This window comes from Tursiops truncatus, chromosome 8 (genome assembly GCF_011762595.2).
Source record: "Tursiops truncatus isolate mTurTru1 chromosome 8, mTurTru1.mat.Y, whole genome shotgun sequence".
Classification (NCBI taxonomy): Eukaryota; Metazoa; Chordata; class Mammalia; order Artiodactyla; family Delphinidae; genus Tursiops; species Tursiops truncatus.
Genome location: NC_047041.1, coordinates 82,982,558 through 82,998,251, shown reverse-complemented (window position 1 = coordinate 82,998,251; position 15,694 = coordinate 82,982,558). Strand labels below are relative to the sequence as shown.

General features: G+C 38.9%; 1 protein-coding gene across 7 annotated transcripts in view; it reads right to left on the bottom strand.

The window, feature by feature from the left end:
• The window catches only part of QSER1 (glutamine and serine rich 1), a 78,797-nt gene that overhangs the window by 57,739 nt on the left and 5,364 nt on the right, over positions 1 to 15,694 (bottom strand). The gene's annotated exons all lie outside the window — the stretch shown is intronic.

Sequence of the window (15,694 nt, the reverse complement as noted above, 5' to 3'; positions counted from 1 at the left end):
TACTACTGAACTGTACATTTCAAAATAGTGAATTATGGGAATTCCCTGGTGGTCCAGTGGTTAGGACTCCGTGTTCTCACTGCCGAGGGCCCAGGTTCGATCCCTGGTTGGGGAACTAAAGTTCCATAAGCCATGCGGCACAGCCGAAAACAAAACAGTCTTTATTAGCAAACAACATAATTTTAAAAAATAAAAATAAAATAAAATAGTGAATTATATGATTTGTGAACTATAGCTCAATAAAAGTTACGATCATCCAAACTTAGTGATTATGGGTAATTTTTCATGAAGTGTGCAACATCAACAAACAAGAAGGTGGTTATAGATAGGCTTGCTGTCATGCATGTATTCAGTCTCCCTCCTGTGGTTGGCCCATCTCCATATACCATATAATAAGGATTTTTTTTTGTTAATCTGTACATAATATTTTTAAGGTTTTAAAACAAGTTTCAAAAATATATATTTTTTTATGGTTTTAAAATAAGTTTCAAAATAATCTGATGGTCACTGGCTTGCTGAAGTTGTTTATTTTTTTCAAACAAAAGCCAGCCTAAGAAAATAAAAATTTATCCTGGAAAAAAAAAAAAAAGGCCTCAAAACATGGTCTTTGTTTCTAATTCCTATACCTAAATATAAGCTCCTTTGAATAAATGTACATTTATTTAATACAATAGTACCTACTGTAGTATAGCCCTTTCTAGCCTCCAAGGCCTGGATGGGTGGTAGGGTGAGAAAGAGGACTTTTACTACCCCTACATACTCCAAGCACTACAGGAGCTAAGGTCTAGGAAAGAGGAAGGAACCAAGGGCTAACAGTGACAGTTGTGTCAATCTTCAGATTCCCAACCAAGCACAAAACTTCCATTTTCCATCCCCTCCCCATACTTTCAAAGTCGGGTACAGACTTAATCTTGAGGATAAGAACGGTCAGAATTTTGCAGGGGGAAGTAACACTTTCCTTCAGTTCCTGTTACTTAAATTCCAAATTTAAAAACTGACGTTTTCCTCAAAATTAAAACAAACCAAAAGAGATTATTCTTTACCACTCTCTACCTTGTTTACTATAAGTATGACATACTTTCCGTAAGCCTCTTTCCTAATGTTAATCTAATTTGTTTAACAAAGAAAATTAAGTTTTAAGGCAGATGAGAAAGCTGTGACAAAAATCTTATCTAAAATGGCAAATTTGTGCAGTGAAGATGGCATATGATCATAAGAAAAAATGCTTTGAGTGTATTACTGAGAATAAGCTGTCTTACGGTTTATATCCAGATATTAATAACATGTACAGATCTTCTCCTTGGGTAGCATACTCTTATGTCCGTAATACTTAAGAAATAAAACACATTCCAAGTTTTAAAATCAATCAGCAAAAATTCCATGAAATATGTTAAATCCCAGGTAAACAAGCCAGTACTTGCACACAAGTAATAAGTTACCCAAGACTGAATGATTTTGCCTTAAGTAGTCATATTATTTTCTTCTCTGTTAAAGAACTTGGTCACTGAAAATATATATATTTTAATATAATAAAAACAGAATTTTCTTTAAATTTGGAAAATAATGTTTTAGTCTTAGGGTATTATCAACCTTTCAGAGTTGAGAAAGATAACCCTGGATTGGAAGTTAGGAGGCCCAGATTCCAGTCCTGATTCTGCAAATTACATACTTCAAGACTTTCAGCAAAGCACAGGGAGTCCTAGTTTTTCTCTTTATGAAGCCTAATGTTCTGCATATTTCTAATATTCTCAGTTAAGCTAAATATTTTTACTTCATCTATCACACAGCATTCTTCAGTATAAAATCTGTCTTCAAAATGAGTACAGTGGTAACACCAAGTTCACTGAATTAACTTTGCATGTATGTAACTTTGCATGTATTGTAGTCTGAGGATTAAAAACAAAAAAAAAACCCTGAAGCATAAGAAGAATCAGCCCTTATTAAGGAATTATTTATTGTGAGTTTGAAAAAATAAACTAATGAACCATGAAACAACTATGTAACAGCTGTAAAAAAAAAAAAAACACACACACACAAGCTTTGCAAATAAACCACAGGATTCAAACCCAACTCTGTACTTTACAAATTCTGCAACTTGAGGCTAACCACATAGTCTCTCTATGTCTCAGTTTCCTCAACTGTAAAATATGGTGAATAGTAACATGCACATTCATAAAGTTGTGAGAGTAAACAATAAGGCATATATATATATATATATATATATATATATATGTGTATATAGCATTTAGTGCAGTACTATGTTTGGCACATAATGTTCAATCAATGCTATTATTACTGCACCTAAAGGTGAGGTCTGAATTTATACAACTGACATTTACTGACTGCCAAGCATTATGCTAGGCACTAGAAGGCACAGAAGTAAAAAGGCATAAGTAAATAAACACACATTACATAGTATAAGAGGCTTACCTCTAGGAAATGCAGCTGAGTACTGAAAGAAAGAGGAGAAAGTATTCAAGGGAAGAAAAAGAAGATTATTTCAGGAAGAGATAATACCATATGTAAAGACCTAGAAATGTAAATAAGATGGTACATTAGTAGACCTTTCAGTAATTCTGCATGGGTGTACTAGGGATGGGGCTATGAGTCAGACAGGACCCAGATTATAGAAAATTATATGACAAAATCACATTTATCTTCAAGGGAATCAAAAGCCTCTAAAGAATTTTAATCAGTGTTAAATGATTAAATTTGTATTTTAAAAGAATGGTTTTTAACCAGAGGTGCTCATCAGCATCATCTGGCGGGTTTTTTCAAACTATACACTCCCAGTTCTCACTTTCAGAAGTTCTTTATTAGTAATTCTAAGATGGGACCCTGTAAGTCACTTTGAAAAAGCTCTTAAAGCAATTCTGCCATATACCAAGAGGAGAGAATGACTCTTAGAAGGATAATCTGATAAGCACTGTGAAGAAGAGCAAGCCTAAAAGTTGGAAGGCCAAGATCCTACTGCAGAAATCCAGGTAAAAAATTATAAGGACCAAACAGTGGCAATAGTTATAGACATTTGAGAACTCTTAAAAGGTGTTCATAAGAGATAAAGTGGGAAATACTCAAAAGAGGGCTAGTGAACGTTACCACTTAGAGCTGGAAATTAAAAATTGGGTATCATTACCAGTTGGGTTATTTGTGAAGTCATGAAATGGATGAAATTGCCAAAAGAGTGTCCTCCCTGAGAAATGGGGCTGAGGGCAGAAGCGATTGAGACATTACTTTTGGAAGACACAGCAATCAGCGAAAGTCTCCACGGAAAGGGGATATTAAGCCAACCCTGTGCCAAACCACAGGAAGAGGAGAGGAAAGAGTTATGCATGGCCTGAGGTTGGAAAGCTTGCTATATAGAGCAGCTGAAAGAAGACTAACATGCTTCAAGTGTATTGAGGGAAGGGGAGAGTGGCAGGAGACCCAGGAGACCCATTCACCTGTAAAGTAGTAGGCAAGGGGCAAACATGAAAAACCTTATGGGGGTACAGTAAGGAGTCTGGATTCTATTCCATGCGCAATGGAAAACAACTGAAGGATTTTTAACCAAGGGAGTGACTAAATACATTTTTAAAAGGTGACTCTAGCTGCTATGTGCTACAAAACTTACCCTCAGTTCCCAAACTAAAATTGAAAGCAAAGGGAATCTTAAACTCAAATAAGCCTTTCATTATCATAACAGCCCTTTCATACAAGTATTACTATGTAAGTCTCCAAGTTTTACTAAAAATTGCTTTAAAAGCAAGTGTTAAGGGATGTAGAGCTTAATGAACTTGGCTACCAACTGCTGAGTAATTCCACTGTGATGTCCTGTAGTTTAAAAAACAGTGAAAATAATAAAGTTGTCGATGGTAAAAGATAAAAAGATACCTCCCTTCTCTTGAACCTGACTGCAGAATATCATGTGAGAAGAGACAACTCTGTGTTAAAAATAGTGAACCTTTCAGGAGATTAATGGCTATATTAAAAAAAAAAAAAAAGGCTATAATCACAAGTGTTGACAAGGATGTGGAGAAACTAGAATCCTCATACACTGCTGGTGGGAATGTAAAATAAAATGATACAGTCACTTTAGAAAAGTCTGGCAGTTCCTCAAAATGTTAAACACCATTATCATATGACCCAACAATTCTACTCTTAGGTACGTGTGCAAGAAAAGTGAAACATGTTTTCATTTAAATACTTTTATGAAAATGTTCACAGCAGCGTTATTCACAAGAGCCAAACAGTGAAAACAACCCAAATGTCCATCAACCAGTGAACAGAAAAACAAATGAGCTATATCTAAACAATGGAATATTATTCCATTATAAGTATTTTTAAGTACTGATACATGCTGCAACATGGATAAATCTCAAAAACGTTATGCTTAGGCAAAGAAGCCAAACACATTTTTTGATTCCATTTATATTAAATGTCCAGGAAAGGCAAATCTATAGAGACAGAAAATGGATTAATGGTTGCCTAGGGAGAATGGGGAGTGAGGTTTCTTTCGGGGGGAATGAAAATGTTTGAAGATTAGACTGTGGTGACACTGTGGTGACATAAACATACTAAAAATTATTGAATTGTACACTTAATACAGGAGAATTTTATGGTATGTAAATTAAATCTCAATAAAGCTGTTAATTTTTTTTTTTTTTTTGACTGTGTTGGGTCTTCGTTTCTGTGCGAGGGCCTTCTCTAGCTGCGGCAAGCGGGGGCAAGCGGGGGCCACTCCTCATCGCGGTGCGTGGGCCTCTCACTATCGCGGCCTCTCCCGTTGCGGAGCACAGGCTCCAGACGCGCAGGCTCAGTAATTGTGGCTCATGGGGCCAGCTGCTCCGTGGCATGTGGGATTCCCCTCAGGCCAGGGCCCGAACCTGTGTCCCCCGCACCCGCAGGCAGACTCCCAACCACTGCGCCACCAGGGAAGCCCGAAGCTGTTAATTTTTAAAAAGTGCTGGAGGAGTCAAATGGCCTGGAATCACTATCTCTAATGGGACCTCAGCAACTTACAGCTTCTTTGGACCTTCATTTTTCTTTTGTTGAAGACTACCTCACAGCACAGGTAACTTCTATATACTGCATCACCTTGGCGCTTCAGGGGCCATTAGGGGTAGGTTCTGCAGGAGATCAGAAGGCAGAAGAGAGGAGCCTGAGTATTATCTGTCCATTCCCTCCCTGTCACAACCACGGTTCCAGCCATGCTGCATCTCTACACAACTACAGTTCCTTCTGGGCTCCAATAACTGGTGCCCAGAAGTGGCCCTTCACAGGCCCAGAAGTGGCTTCACACTGCTGCTACTCACTCAGTGTCTCAATATCCCTTTTTGGTTCCCTTAACTCTGCTCCCAACCATGATACTGAGCCCTTCACCAAAGTAACTGCAAATGAATCATCTAAGAGAAATTACGTTTCATGCAGGCCCTCAACTGATAATCGTATAAAGGAGGTACAACTGGTATTTTGTACCAACAAGTTACTGTTAAATCAAGTATGATTTCTTGAGATAAGTATTTTAATTTTATATACATCATTAATGATCTTTATAAAAAAATCCTACTTCATTTTGTGTAAACGATACATTTAAGTTTATTAAAAAGAAGGTGTTTTTGTTTTCACTAACAAGGTGAAATGAGTAGTATGGTATTTCCTGCCTAGTGGAGCAGTAGAACATATTCAAAAACCAATCTACCAGTTCCAAACATTATCCACAACAAGGAGAGAGAGATTTTGGCATTTGTAACAGATGCCCAAGAAAGACAATGCCAAAGTCAAGGCTACTCAGAGTTTCCGTCTGTTGTTCTGTCGGAAAATAAATGAAATGTGTTGGTGATGTGGCATATGCTTGGCTATATGCATGATAACAAGAGTCTCCAAGACCTGGATTGGACACAATTCCAAAGTTCCATCTCATCTTCCTTTTTTATTTCTGTCATCACCTGTATTACTGACCTTTCCATTGAACAAAGAAAACATTTCAGGTCCCATTTTTCCCAACCCCAATATTTTTCTAGAACACTTTTCTTTTAAAAGAAATACGTCTGTCAAAGCAAATTATTTTGTGATTTGAACTGCTGCAGTAATGTATTAACTATCTGTAATGTCCAGACATTAACATTCATTTAAGAGGTAGACAAAAATGGTCACATGGGCCCTGGATAATTCTCTCTCATTTCAGGCTATGAAGGGATTATTGAAAATGAATTAATACATAGCTGGTTACTTCTTACAATACACAATAGAGTCCATATTTCCATGATTCAAATGTATAGATGCTATGAAGTATTTTAGTTTAGTTTCTTCAATGCATCTTGTTGTGGCTTAGTCTTTCCCTTACCAAATTAAATTTCTTCCTTGTTTGAGAAACCAGTAGAGCTGAATTTTTAGTCATCACAATTTTCTTCACTAATATTAACATGGCCTAGGATTTCTGGCATTAAGTAAGGAAGTCTTTCTAAAGATATACACTTAACACAATAATTCACACTTGTGAATAGTTTTGTAGACAAACATTTATACATCTTTGGTTTAATATAAGAACTTAATAAATAACATTTTAGAGGAAGGAAAAAGATTTTCAGGAGAATCAAAATCCAAAGCTTAATATTCATTTTGATACTCATTGTACTTTTTCTTCTTTCCCTATAAATTTTTTAAAATTAATTTTTATTGGAGTATGGTTGCTTTACAATGTTGTGTTAGCTTTACAATGTTGTATTAGCCTCCACTGCACAACAAAATGAATCAGCCATACACATATAGATATCCCCTCCCTTTTATGTTACCACAGTGCACTAGGTGAGTTCCCTGTGCTATACAGCATGTTCCCCATCAGTTGTCCATTTTATACATAATATCAATAATGTGTATGTGTCAATCCCAGTCTCCCAATTCCTCCCACCCCACCCTTTTCCTCCTTGGTAACCATACATTTGTTCTCTACATCTGTGTCTCTATTTCTGCTTTGCAAATAAGATCATCTATACCATTTTTCTAGATTCCACATAATATGCGTTAGTATATGATATTTGCTTTTCTCTTTCTGACTTACTTCACTCTGTATGACATTCTCTAGGTCCATCCACATCTCTACAAATGACCCAATTTCATTCCTTTTTATGGCTGAGTAATACTCCATTATATATCCCTATAAACTTTAAAAAAAATTTTTTTTGTTGGAGTATAGTTGATTTACAATGCTGTGTTAGTTTCAGGTGTTCCCTATAAATTTTAATAAAAATTAATCAGAAATTTTCCAGATGCTCAAAAGGCTTTCCTAAGGAAATTTCCAGAAATCCATAAGCCCATTAACCAAAGACTTATAATAAAACCACTAGTATTTTATACAATTGTAATTGTATTATATTATTTATACTATTTTAAGATTGACTTCAGGGACTTCCCTGGTGGCACAGTGGTTAAGAATCCGCCTACCAACACAGGGAACACGGGTTTGAACCCTGGTCCAGGAAGATCCCACATGCCGCTGAGCAACTAAGCCCGTGCGCCACAACTACTGAGCCTGTGCTCTAGAGCCAGTGCTCTGCAACAAGAGAAGCCACTGCAATGAGAAGCCTGTACACCGTAAAGAGTAGCTCCCGCTCGCCGCAACTAGAGAAAGCCCGTGCCCAGCAACAAAAACCCAACACAGGCAAAAAATAAAGAAATTTATTTTAAAAAATTATATATATATATATTTTTTAAAAAGATTAACTTCAGATACCAAAGCAGATAGAATATTTATAGATTGCCTTAAAATATCCTACACGTTGGGGCTTCCCTGGTGGCGCAGTGGTTGAGAGTCCACCTGCCGACGCAGGGGACACGGGTTCAGGCCCCGGTCCGGGAAGATCCCACATGCCGCAGAGCGGCTAGGCCCGTGGGCCATGGCCGCTGAGCCTGCACGTCTGGAGCCTGTACTCTGCAACGGGAGAGGCCACAACAGTAAGAGGCCCGCGTACCGCAAAAAAAAAAAAAAAAAAAAAATTTAAAGCCTTTATCTTTCAGAGACATACTATGGTTGAAAGAGGCACATACATGGCATGAAATTTGCTTTGAAATAAAACAAAGCAAATATAAAGTAGGGAGACAAAGCTGGTAGAAACATATATGAAACAAGACTGACCATGTGCTGAAACTGTCAAAGCTGGCTAATGGATACATAGGGATTCATTACACCAGTCTCTCTAAATGTGTTTGCTTTGAAATTTTCCATAATAAAAATGTTGCTGTTGTTTGTAGTAGAGAAAATCAACTTCTAAGTGGCTAATTTGTGTTCTAGATTTGTTGTTGGTCCACAACAAAGGTTAATGCAGAGGAAGAAATTATAATGAACATTAGAGAAAAGGTATATATTTTGAAACAACCGTTAAAGAAGATTTCATAAAATGTTATTCAAGTGCCATAATTTACAAGCTGAAGTACCTTAAAATTTCTTAATAAACATGTCCGTTAAGCGTGAATAACAGACATACTCATTCCAAAGTATATTTTAGGAGGAGGATGCTAAAATGTCCATAAAAAGGTGCACAATACATAAATGTTAATTAGCTGATACTACGTTAGCTGTTAATAGCAAGTTTGGAACCATCATCTTCTATGCCGTATTAAAATCCGGGAAGTTAAAGAGGATCATGTTCAGCCCAAACTTGCTCTTGTTAAAAATGAAAAAAGTAATACAAAGATATTAACTAACAGCAAAAGACCATCTGTAGTTTTTTGTACAGCCACAGTTCTACTTTAATCCCATCCTTCCAAATGGTTCACTTTTATTTTGGCACTATACCACTAGACCTTTTCTGGCTCTGGCCAAATCAAACTCTGACTTCAATAGTTTACTGTCTGTTTAAGTGGGGATAGTATCAGCTGTTTTTAGCAGATCAATATTGTTTTGCAGTCTGCTCAATATGAGATATGTTTTAAAATGTTAAGCCATCTAATTTAAGCAGACCCAAGCAAAAGTACTTTAGCTTATCCACATTTTTGTGTTTGCCAAGCTTCATTGGGTCAGACAAATCTGGTCTCAAGTTATTTAAATAAGATCAGTGATCACACAGTAATGAGAATGATGGCCTTAAATCATATGAAAATTTCCTTATTTTATGTTGTTATATCCCATAAATGCCTACAGGCTTACCAACAAAGGTTAGTCTACATGGTCAGGATCCCTAAAGAACCTTAAACTTATAGAGGGCAAATTTAAAGTCTGAAATATTAGATACTAAGTCAAAGCATAATATACTCTAGTATTAAATATATTCTTTATTAAAATCAGTATCTATTGAAGACTATTATGTGACAGATATATTGGGGAGGAGGAAGGTGGGAGGGGAGGACTAAGCAGCTCAAGTTGAATTGTTAAGAAACACCCAAGGGTTAATGGACAGGGACCAACAATAAACAAGAGTAAAGAAATATTTAATATCAAGGACTGATAAGTGCTATGAAGAAACTTAAAGCAGGGTACTAGGCAACACAATGATAAAGCAGGGTATTGATGGGGGCAGGGGTACTAAGGAGAGGCCTCTCTAACAATGTGACACTTTGAACTGAACGCAGTGAGGGAGAAAGCCATGTAGAAGAGTGGTCCTAGTAGAGGAAATCGCTCAAAGACCTGGAGATAAGAGCATTCCCGCTGCTGTTCAAGAAACAATGGAAAAATGGCATGTTTCACTCAGAGATAAAAGAGACAGAGGGCAAGGGAGAATCTGTGGTCATGATTCTAGAAAAAAATGAAAGAAAAATGAGTGGATATGCTAAAACCAGATCCATGTCCTCCCCTTTACCTCTTCACATAATATCCTCACACATTTTGTAACACAGCTGGCACGATGATTAACAAATACTTACTACTGAGCAAAAAGAAAAAGAAAAAGAAAAAGAAAAACTGATTGCAAAAAGGCCCAGGCTGGAAAACGCCTAGTGAAAATTCAGAAACTGTGTGTTGGTAGCAGCCTGGTAACAAGTTATCTAGCATGTTCCTAAAATTTAAAACCGCACTAGCAGCAACAAAGCATACAGTTAACAAAGAAATAAGATTTTTTGTAAGCAAGTTTAGCAAAAGAGCAGGCAATATGTTTTTAAACAAAACCTGCAGTCTCATTTGAATCACTGGAAAAAAAAATTCTCTTATTGAAGATTACCACCATCAAACCTTTGTTCAAATATCACTATTTCAATTAGCCTGCTATTTAAATCTACAATGCCTCCCCCATCCACCTTCCATTCTTCGTAAGCCTGTGTTTTCTCATGTCACCTACCAACATACTAGATAATTCACAAAGTTATGTTTATTATTTATCATCTGTCTCACTCCACATACCCAGTTTAAATTCCACCAGGGCAGGGATCTTGGTTTTGTTCGCTGATGTATTCCAAGCTCCCAAAGCACTGTTTAATATATGAGAGGTGCTCAGGAAACATCTCTAAAACTCCCATACCTTATGGCAACCATTCAAACTGGTGTAAGCCCATGTTCCCCAGTTTTCTCCAAAAACCTTTAGTCAAAGTATGCTCTGGGAAAATAATTCTAATTTTTAAAGTAATTGAGAAAGTACAACCTTCCAGCACAAACACCCAAGAGACCCAACATCTTTTTTCCCCCCAACACCCTTCTTAAAAGTCTCCCATCACGGGGCTTCCCTGGTGGCGCAGTGGCTGGGAGTCCGCCTGCCGATGCGGGGGACGCGGGTTTGTGCCCCGGTCCGGGAGGATCTCATATGCCACGGAGCGGCTGGGCCTATGGGCCGTGGCCGCTGGGCCTGCGCGCCTGGAGCCTGTGCTCCGTGGCAGGAGAGGCCACAGCGGTGAGAGGCCCGCGTACCAGGGGGTGGGGGGGGGGGGAGTCTCCCATCACGAATGCCTTTGACTTTTTTCATCTGCCAATTCTACTTCATTCTAAATCCCCACAGCCAACTGACAGTCTCTGAAGTCACACTTCATGGGTTCAAATCCTGCCTCTGCCACTGACTAGCAGTGACCTTGCACATGTAACAGCTCTCGGTTTCAGTTTACTTGTCTGTGAACTGGCTAACACTACCCATCTCACAGAGTTGTGAGAATTAAATGAGATAACGCATGTAATATTAGACCAGTGCGTGGCACATGGTAGGCATTCAGGATCTGCTAGTTATCACTAACAGCTAAGGCTCAGGTCTCAGCCCTCTACCCTTCCTTCCCAGGAACCTTAACCTCTGAGATTCCACCGTTGTCTCTATACAAATGTCTATTCAGACTCCCTAAATTCGCCTTTCTGGTCTTGTCGGCTGAGGACAAATACTTTAAAGAATATACAAGTGTTATAAAAGAAAACTTGGTGGGGCTACGTAGATTTGGCAGTAAGGGAAGACCTTTATGAAAAGATGATTTTTAAGCAGAGATAAAAAGGGCAAAAAGAGGGTGATAAGATGACAAACAGCATTAGCATCACCTAAGAACTAGTTAGAAATGCAAATTATTGGGCTCTGCCTCAGACCTACTAATTCAGAAACTCTGGAGTTAGACCCAGCAACCTGTGTTTCAACAAGCCTTCTGGGTGATTCCGAAGAACTCTTAAATTTGACAACCACTGATCTAGCGTTAGATTGTGTCAGAGAAGGGAATTACCAGACTTGTTTTAGCCTTAGGACATCTGCACGTGCTCTTTCCTCACTTTTCAGGGAAATGCTACTTCTTCAAGCAGGAAATTTTCTCGCTTGTCTACTTTCTGACTCCCACTCCCCACAAGAAAGTAAACTCCACAACAACAGATGTTGTCTATCTTAATTACCATCGAATCCCCAATGCCTAGAGGAGGTACATGGAATATCTGCTGACCAAAATGAGTGAACATTTTAGGTATTTTTCTTCACTGCATCATTCTCCAGTCACCAGAAAAAGGTCAACAATATTTCCCTTGTTCTTACTTTTTAACTTGTACCCTTGTCAACAATCTCAGGCAATTTGATCTTTAATGTCTCTCACATCCATTCCTTCCTTTCTATACCAGTATCACCACCAGTCTCCTAACCCCTCTGTGATGATTAATTTTACGTGTCACCTTGATTGGCCATGGGAAGCCCAGATTAACCACTGTTTCCGGGTGTGTCTGTGAGAGCGTTTCTGGATGAGTTAGCATTTGCATCAGTGAAGTCAGTAAAACAGACTGCCCTCCCCAGTGTGGGCCAGCATCATCCAATCCATGGAGAGGCTGGAGGAATCTGTCCTCTTTTGCCTGTCTCACAGTTTGAGCTGAGACACCTCATCTCATTTTCTCCTGCCCCTGGACTAGGGTTTACATCATGAGCTCCCCTGGTTCTCAAGTCTTTAGAACTCAGACTGAATTACACCACAGGCTTCCCTGGTTTCAAGGCTGCAGAGAGCAGACACATTTATATTATATATCCCCTATTGGCTGTGCTTCTCTGGAGAACCCTCATACCACCTCCCTCCTGTCTGGCCTGATGAACTGCCTCTCATTTGATGTCCTGTTTTCTACCTCTGCCAATTTTAATCCATTCTGTACTTGACTGCCAAATTAATCTTATTAAAACACTTTTCTTGCTAATATCATCATCTTTGTCATCATCACCACCATTCTCCTCAAAAACCTGAATTTCAAAGCTCCCTACTGAGCTGTAGAGACTGAACTCCATGGCCTGTCATCAAAAGTCCTCCAAAATCTAGTACTGATACGCTGTGCAAGAGTATTACTCTGGTGACCTCCCCAATGAAACACACCTTTGTGTAGTCTCCCTCCCATAACTCTTCACCAGGCCCAGGACTGCTTTGACCAGCAGACTGCGACAGAAGTGATGCTGTGCCAGTTCAAGCACCAGCCCTAACCAGTCCAGCAGATTCCACTTCCTCCCTCTTTGGAACACCTGCTCTTGGAAGCTCCCTCTTTTTGCTAATACTTTATTCCATTTACTCAACGTTAACAATAATTCAGATCAGTTTGTATGCAATACACCTGAAAAATGCTTCCTTGATACCCTTGAACTCGATTACAGTTTTTCCTTCGAGCCCCCAAACATTTTCATACTTCTTAAAAAGAAACAAATCTTCTGCCTAGTACTATAGTTATTTCATTTATTCACTGAATGCTTAACAGGCACTTACAACGTGCCAGATATTGTTCTAAGTGCTGACAATATCGCTAATATTCTATTTTTTTAATTAATTAATTTAAATTTTTGGGTGCATTGGGTCTTCATTGCTGCACGCCGGCTTTCTCTACTTGCAACGAGCAAGGGCTACTATTCGTTGCGGTGCGTGGGCTTCTCACTGCAGTGGCTTCTCTTGTTGCGGAGCACGGGCGCTAGGTGCACAGGCTTCAGTAGTTGTGGCACGCAGGCTCAGCAGTTGTGGCTCGTGGGCTCTAGAGCGCAGGCTCGGTAGTTGTGGCGCGAGGGCTCAGCTGCTCCGCGGCATGTGGATCTTCCGGGACCAGGGCTCGAACCCATGTCCCCTGCACTGGCAGGTGGATTCTTAACCACTGCGCCACCAGGGAAGTCCCAATATTGCTAATAGTCTATACGCTATTCTATATGCTAGACACCATTCTAAACACTTTTCTGTGTTCTCATTTAATCTTCAAAAAAGCTTGCTCCTTTCACACAGGGAACTTCAGGCACAGGGAAATTAAGAAACTTGTTTAAGATCATACTGCAAGTGTTGGAGTCAAAATATAACCCCCCCAAATTCTGACTTCAGAGCTTATGCCATCAACCATTTCTCTAAACTGCCTTCTACAGATGTGAACAAGACAGCTTCCTGTTCTCATGGAATATGCACTCTATTAGTAGTGGTTAGTGGTATGGGGAAAGGGTAGTGATAAATTATACATATAAATCTATAAAATTACTTCAGAGAGTGATAATGCTATGAAGAAAATAAAACTCTGTGCTGTAATACAGTGACGAGAAGTTACTCTAGATAGGGCAGACAGAGAAGGCCTTGCTGAGGAGGTAACATGTGGGAGAAGACCTAAATGTCCAGAAGAAGCAGCAAAGCAAAGACCTGTAAAGGAAGTTCAGATAAAAAGAACAACTAGTGCAAAATTCCTAAGACACAAATATCTTAGCATGTTTCAGGAACAGAAATAAGGCCCATGTGGCTAAAGGATGGTGGTGGGAGCGGAATGATGAGGTTGGAGAATTAGCCAAGGCCTTGTAGGCCACGATAAGGACTTTGCATTTTCCTCTGAGTAACACTAGGAGGTTTTAAGGAGGGTAATGACATTATTTGATTTATATTTTGAAATGTTAACTCTGGCTGATGCACGTTTAATAAACTCTAGAAAGGCTAAAGTAGAAACAAGGAAAGCAAGAAACAAGGAGGCAACTGCAATTGTTCATGTGGGAAATTATATATATGGAGATCAAACCAACAGGATTTACTGAGGGACTGGATATGGGAGGAGAGAAATGAGTCATAGATGGCTCCAAACTCTTAGGCATGAGCTACAAAGTAAACGGTAGTATTATTTACTGAGGTAGGGAAGATGAAAGGAGGACCTGGTTGGGGGGTTAGGGTGATAATCATGTTTTGGACATATTATGTTTTAAATACTTATTCAATATCCAAATGGAGATGACAGGAAGATACCTAGATATGAATCTAGAGATATAAATTTGAAAATCTTTTAATATATATGGCAACTTCACCGAGGGTGAGTTGAAAGAGAAGAAAAAGGGTGGAGCTCCAAGTGTCACTTGTTGAAGGGCACTCCAACATTTAGAAGCCAAGTAGAGAGACAGCAAGTATATCATCCTGTCACCCTTCTGGATTACAAGTTTTGTTGTTTTTTTTTTAATTGAAGTACAGTTGATGTACAATATTATATTACACCTATATGTTACAGGTGTACAATATACTGTTTCACAATTTTTAAAGGTTACACTCCATCTATTGGATCACAAGTTCTTTCAGAGGCAGGACAGTGTCTCTTTCATCTTTATGGTACCCTGTAGAACTTAGCTTAGTAACAGAAACTCAGAGATGCTCAGTACATTCTAATGAGTGAATGAATGTTTGCCATTTGATTTCTCAAGCTTTCACTGAAGAAATATAATACTTGATAAAGGCAACAGTGCCTTGCATATAGTGGACACTCAAGTATTTGTTTAATGAATGAAAGAAAAATCCTGGACTGTGTTTTGCTATACACATTTTAGTACTCAAATTGTCCCAGAGAGCATGGCAAGGAAAGGCAGCAAGCAAGCAGCAGCCTACATCACCATACTTCCAACCAAGGACAATCACAAATGCCCTAAACCCTACATCCTGGTCCCTCCTACAGGGTAGCGGGGGAAGATGGGGAACGGTACTAGAGACTGCAGCAAGGAAAAGAAGGGCTTTCAATTCCCACACTAAAGCAGAGTTCTGGCTTTCATGTCATAAATATGTATTAAGCACCTATTGTGTGCCAGACACTAGAGTTAAGTATCAGGTATACAGCAGTAGGCAAAACAGAGAGTGTCCTTCAAAGAACTTCCATTCTAAAGAGGAAGGTACCTATTACATAAATAGCATATAAGTATGTAGTTATATTTCTAAGAGTTTTGTGGAAGCACAGTAAACATATACCATTGCTCAAAGTAACAGGGGGCCAAGGGTGAAAGGCAGGAGGTTTCTAACAGGAAATACCTTAAGAAGTCAGGCTGGGAGGTAGGGAAGGGGTGAGAATTAGTTAGGTGGAGGTAACAGCATGTATCAGGGTTTTAAG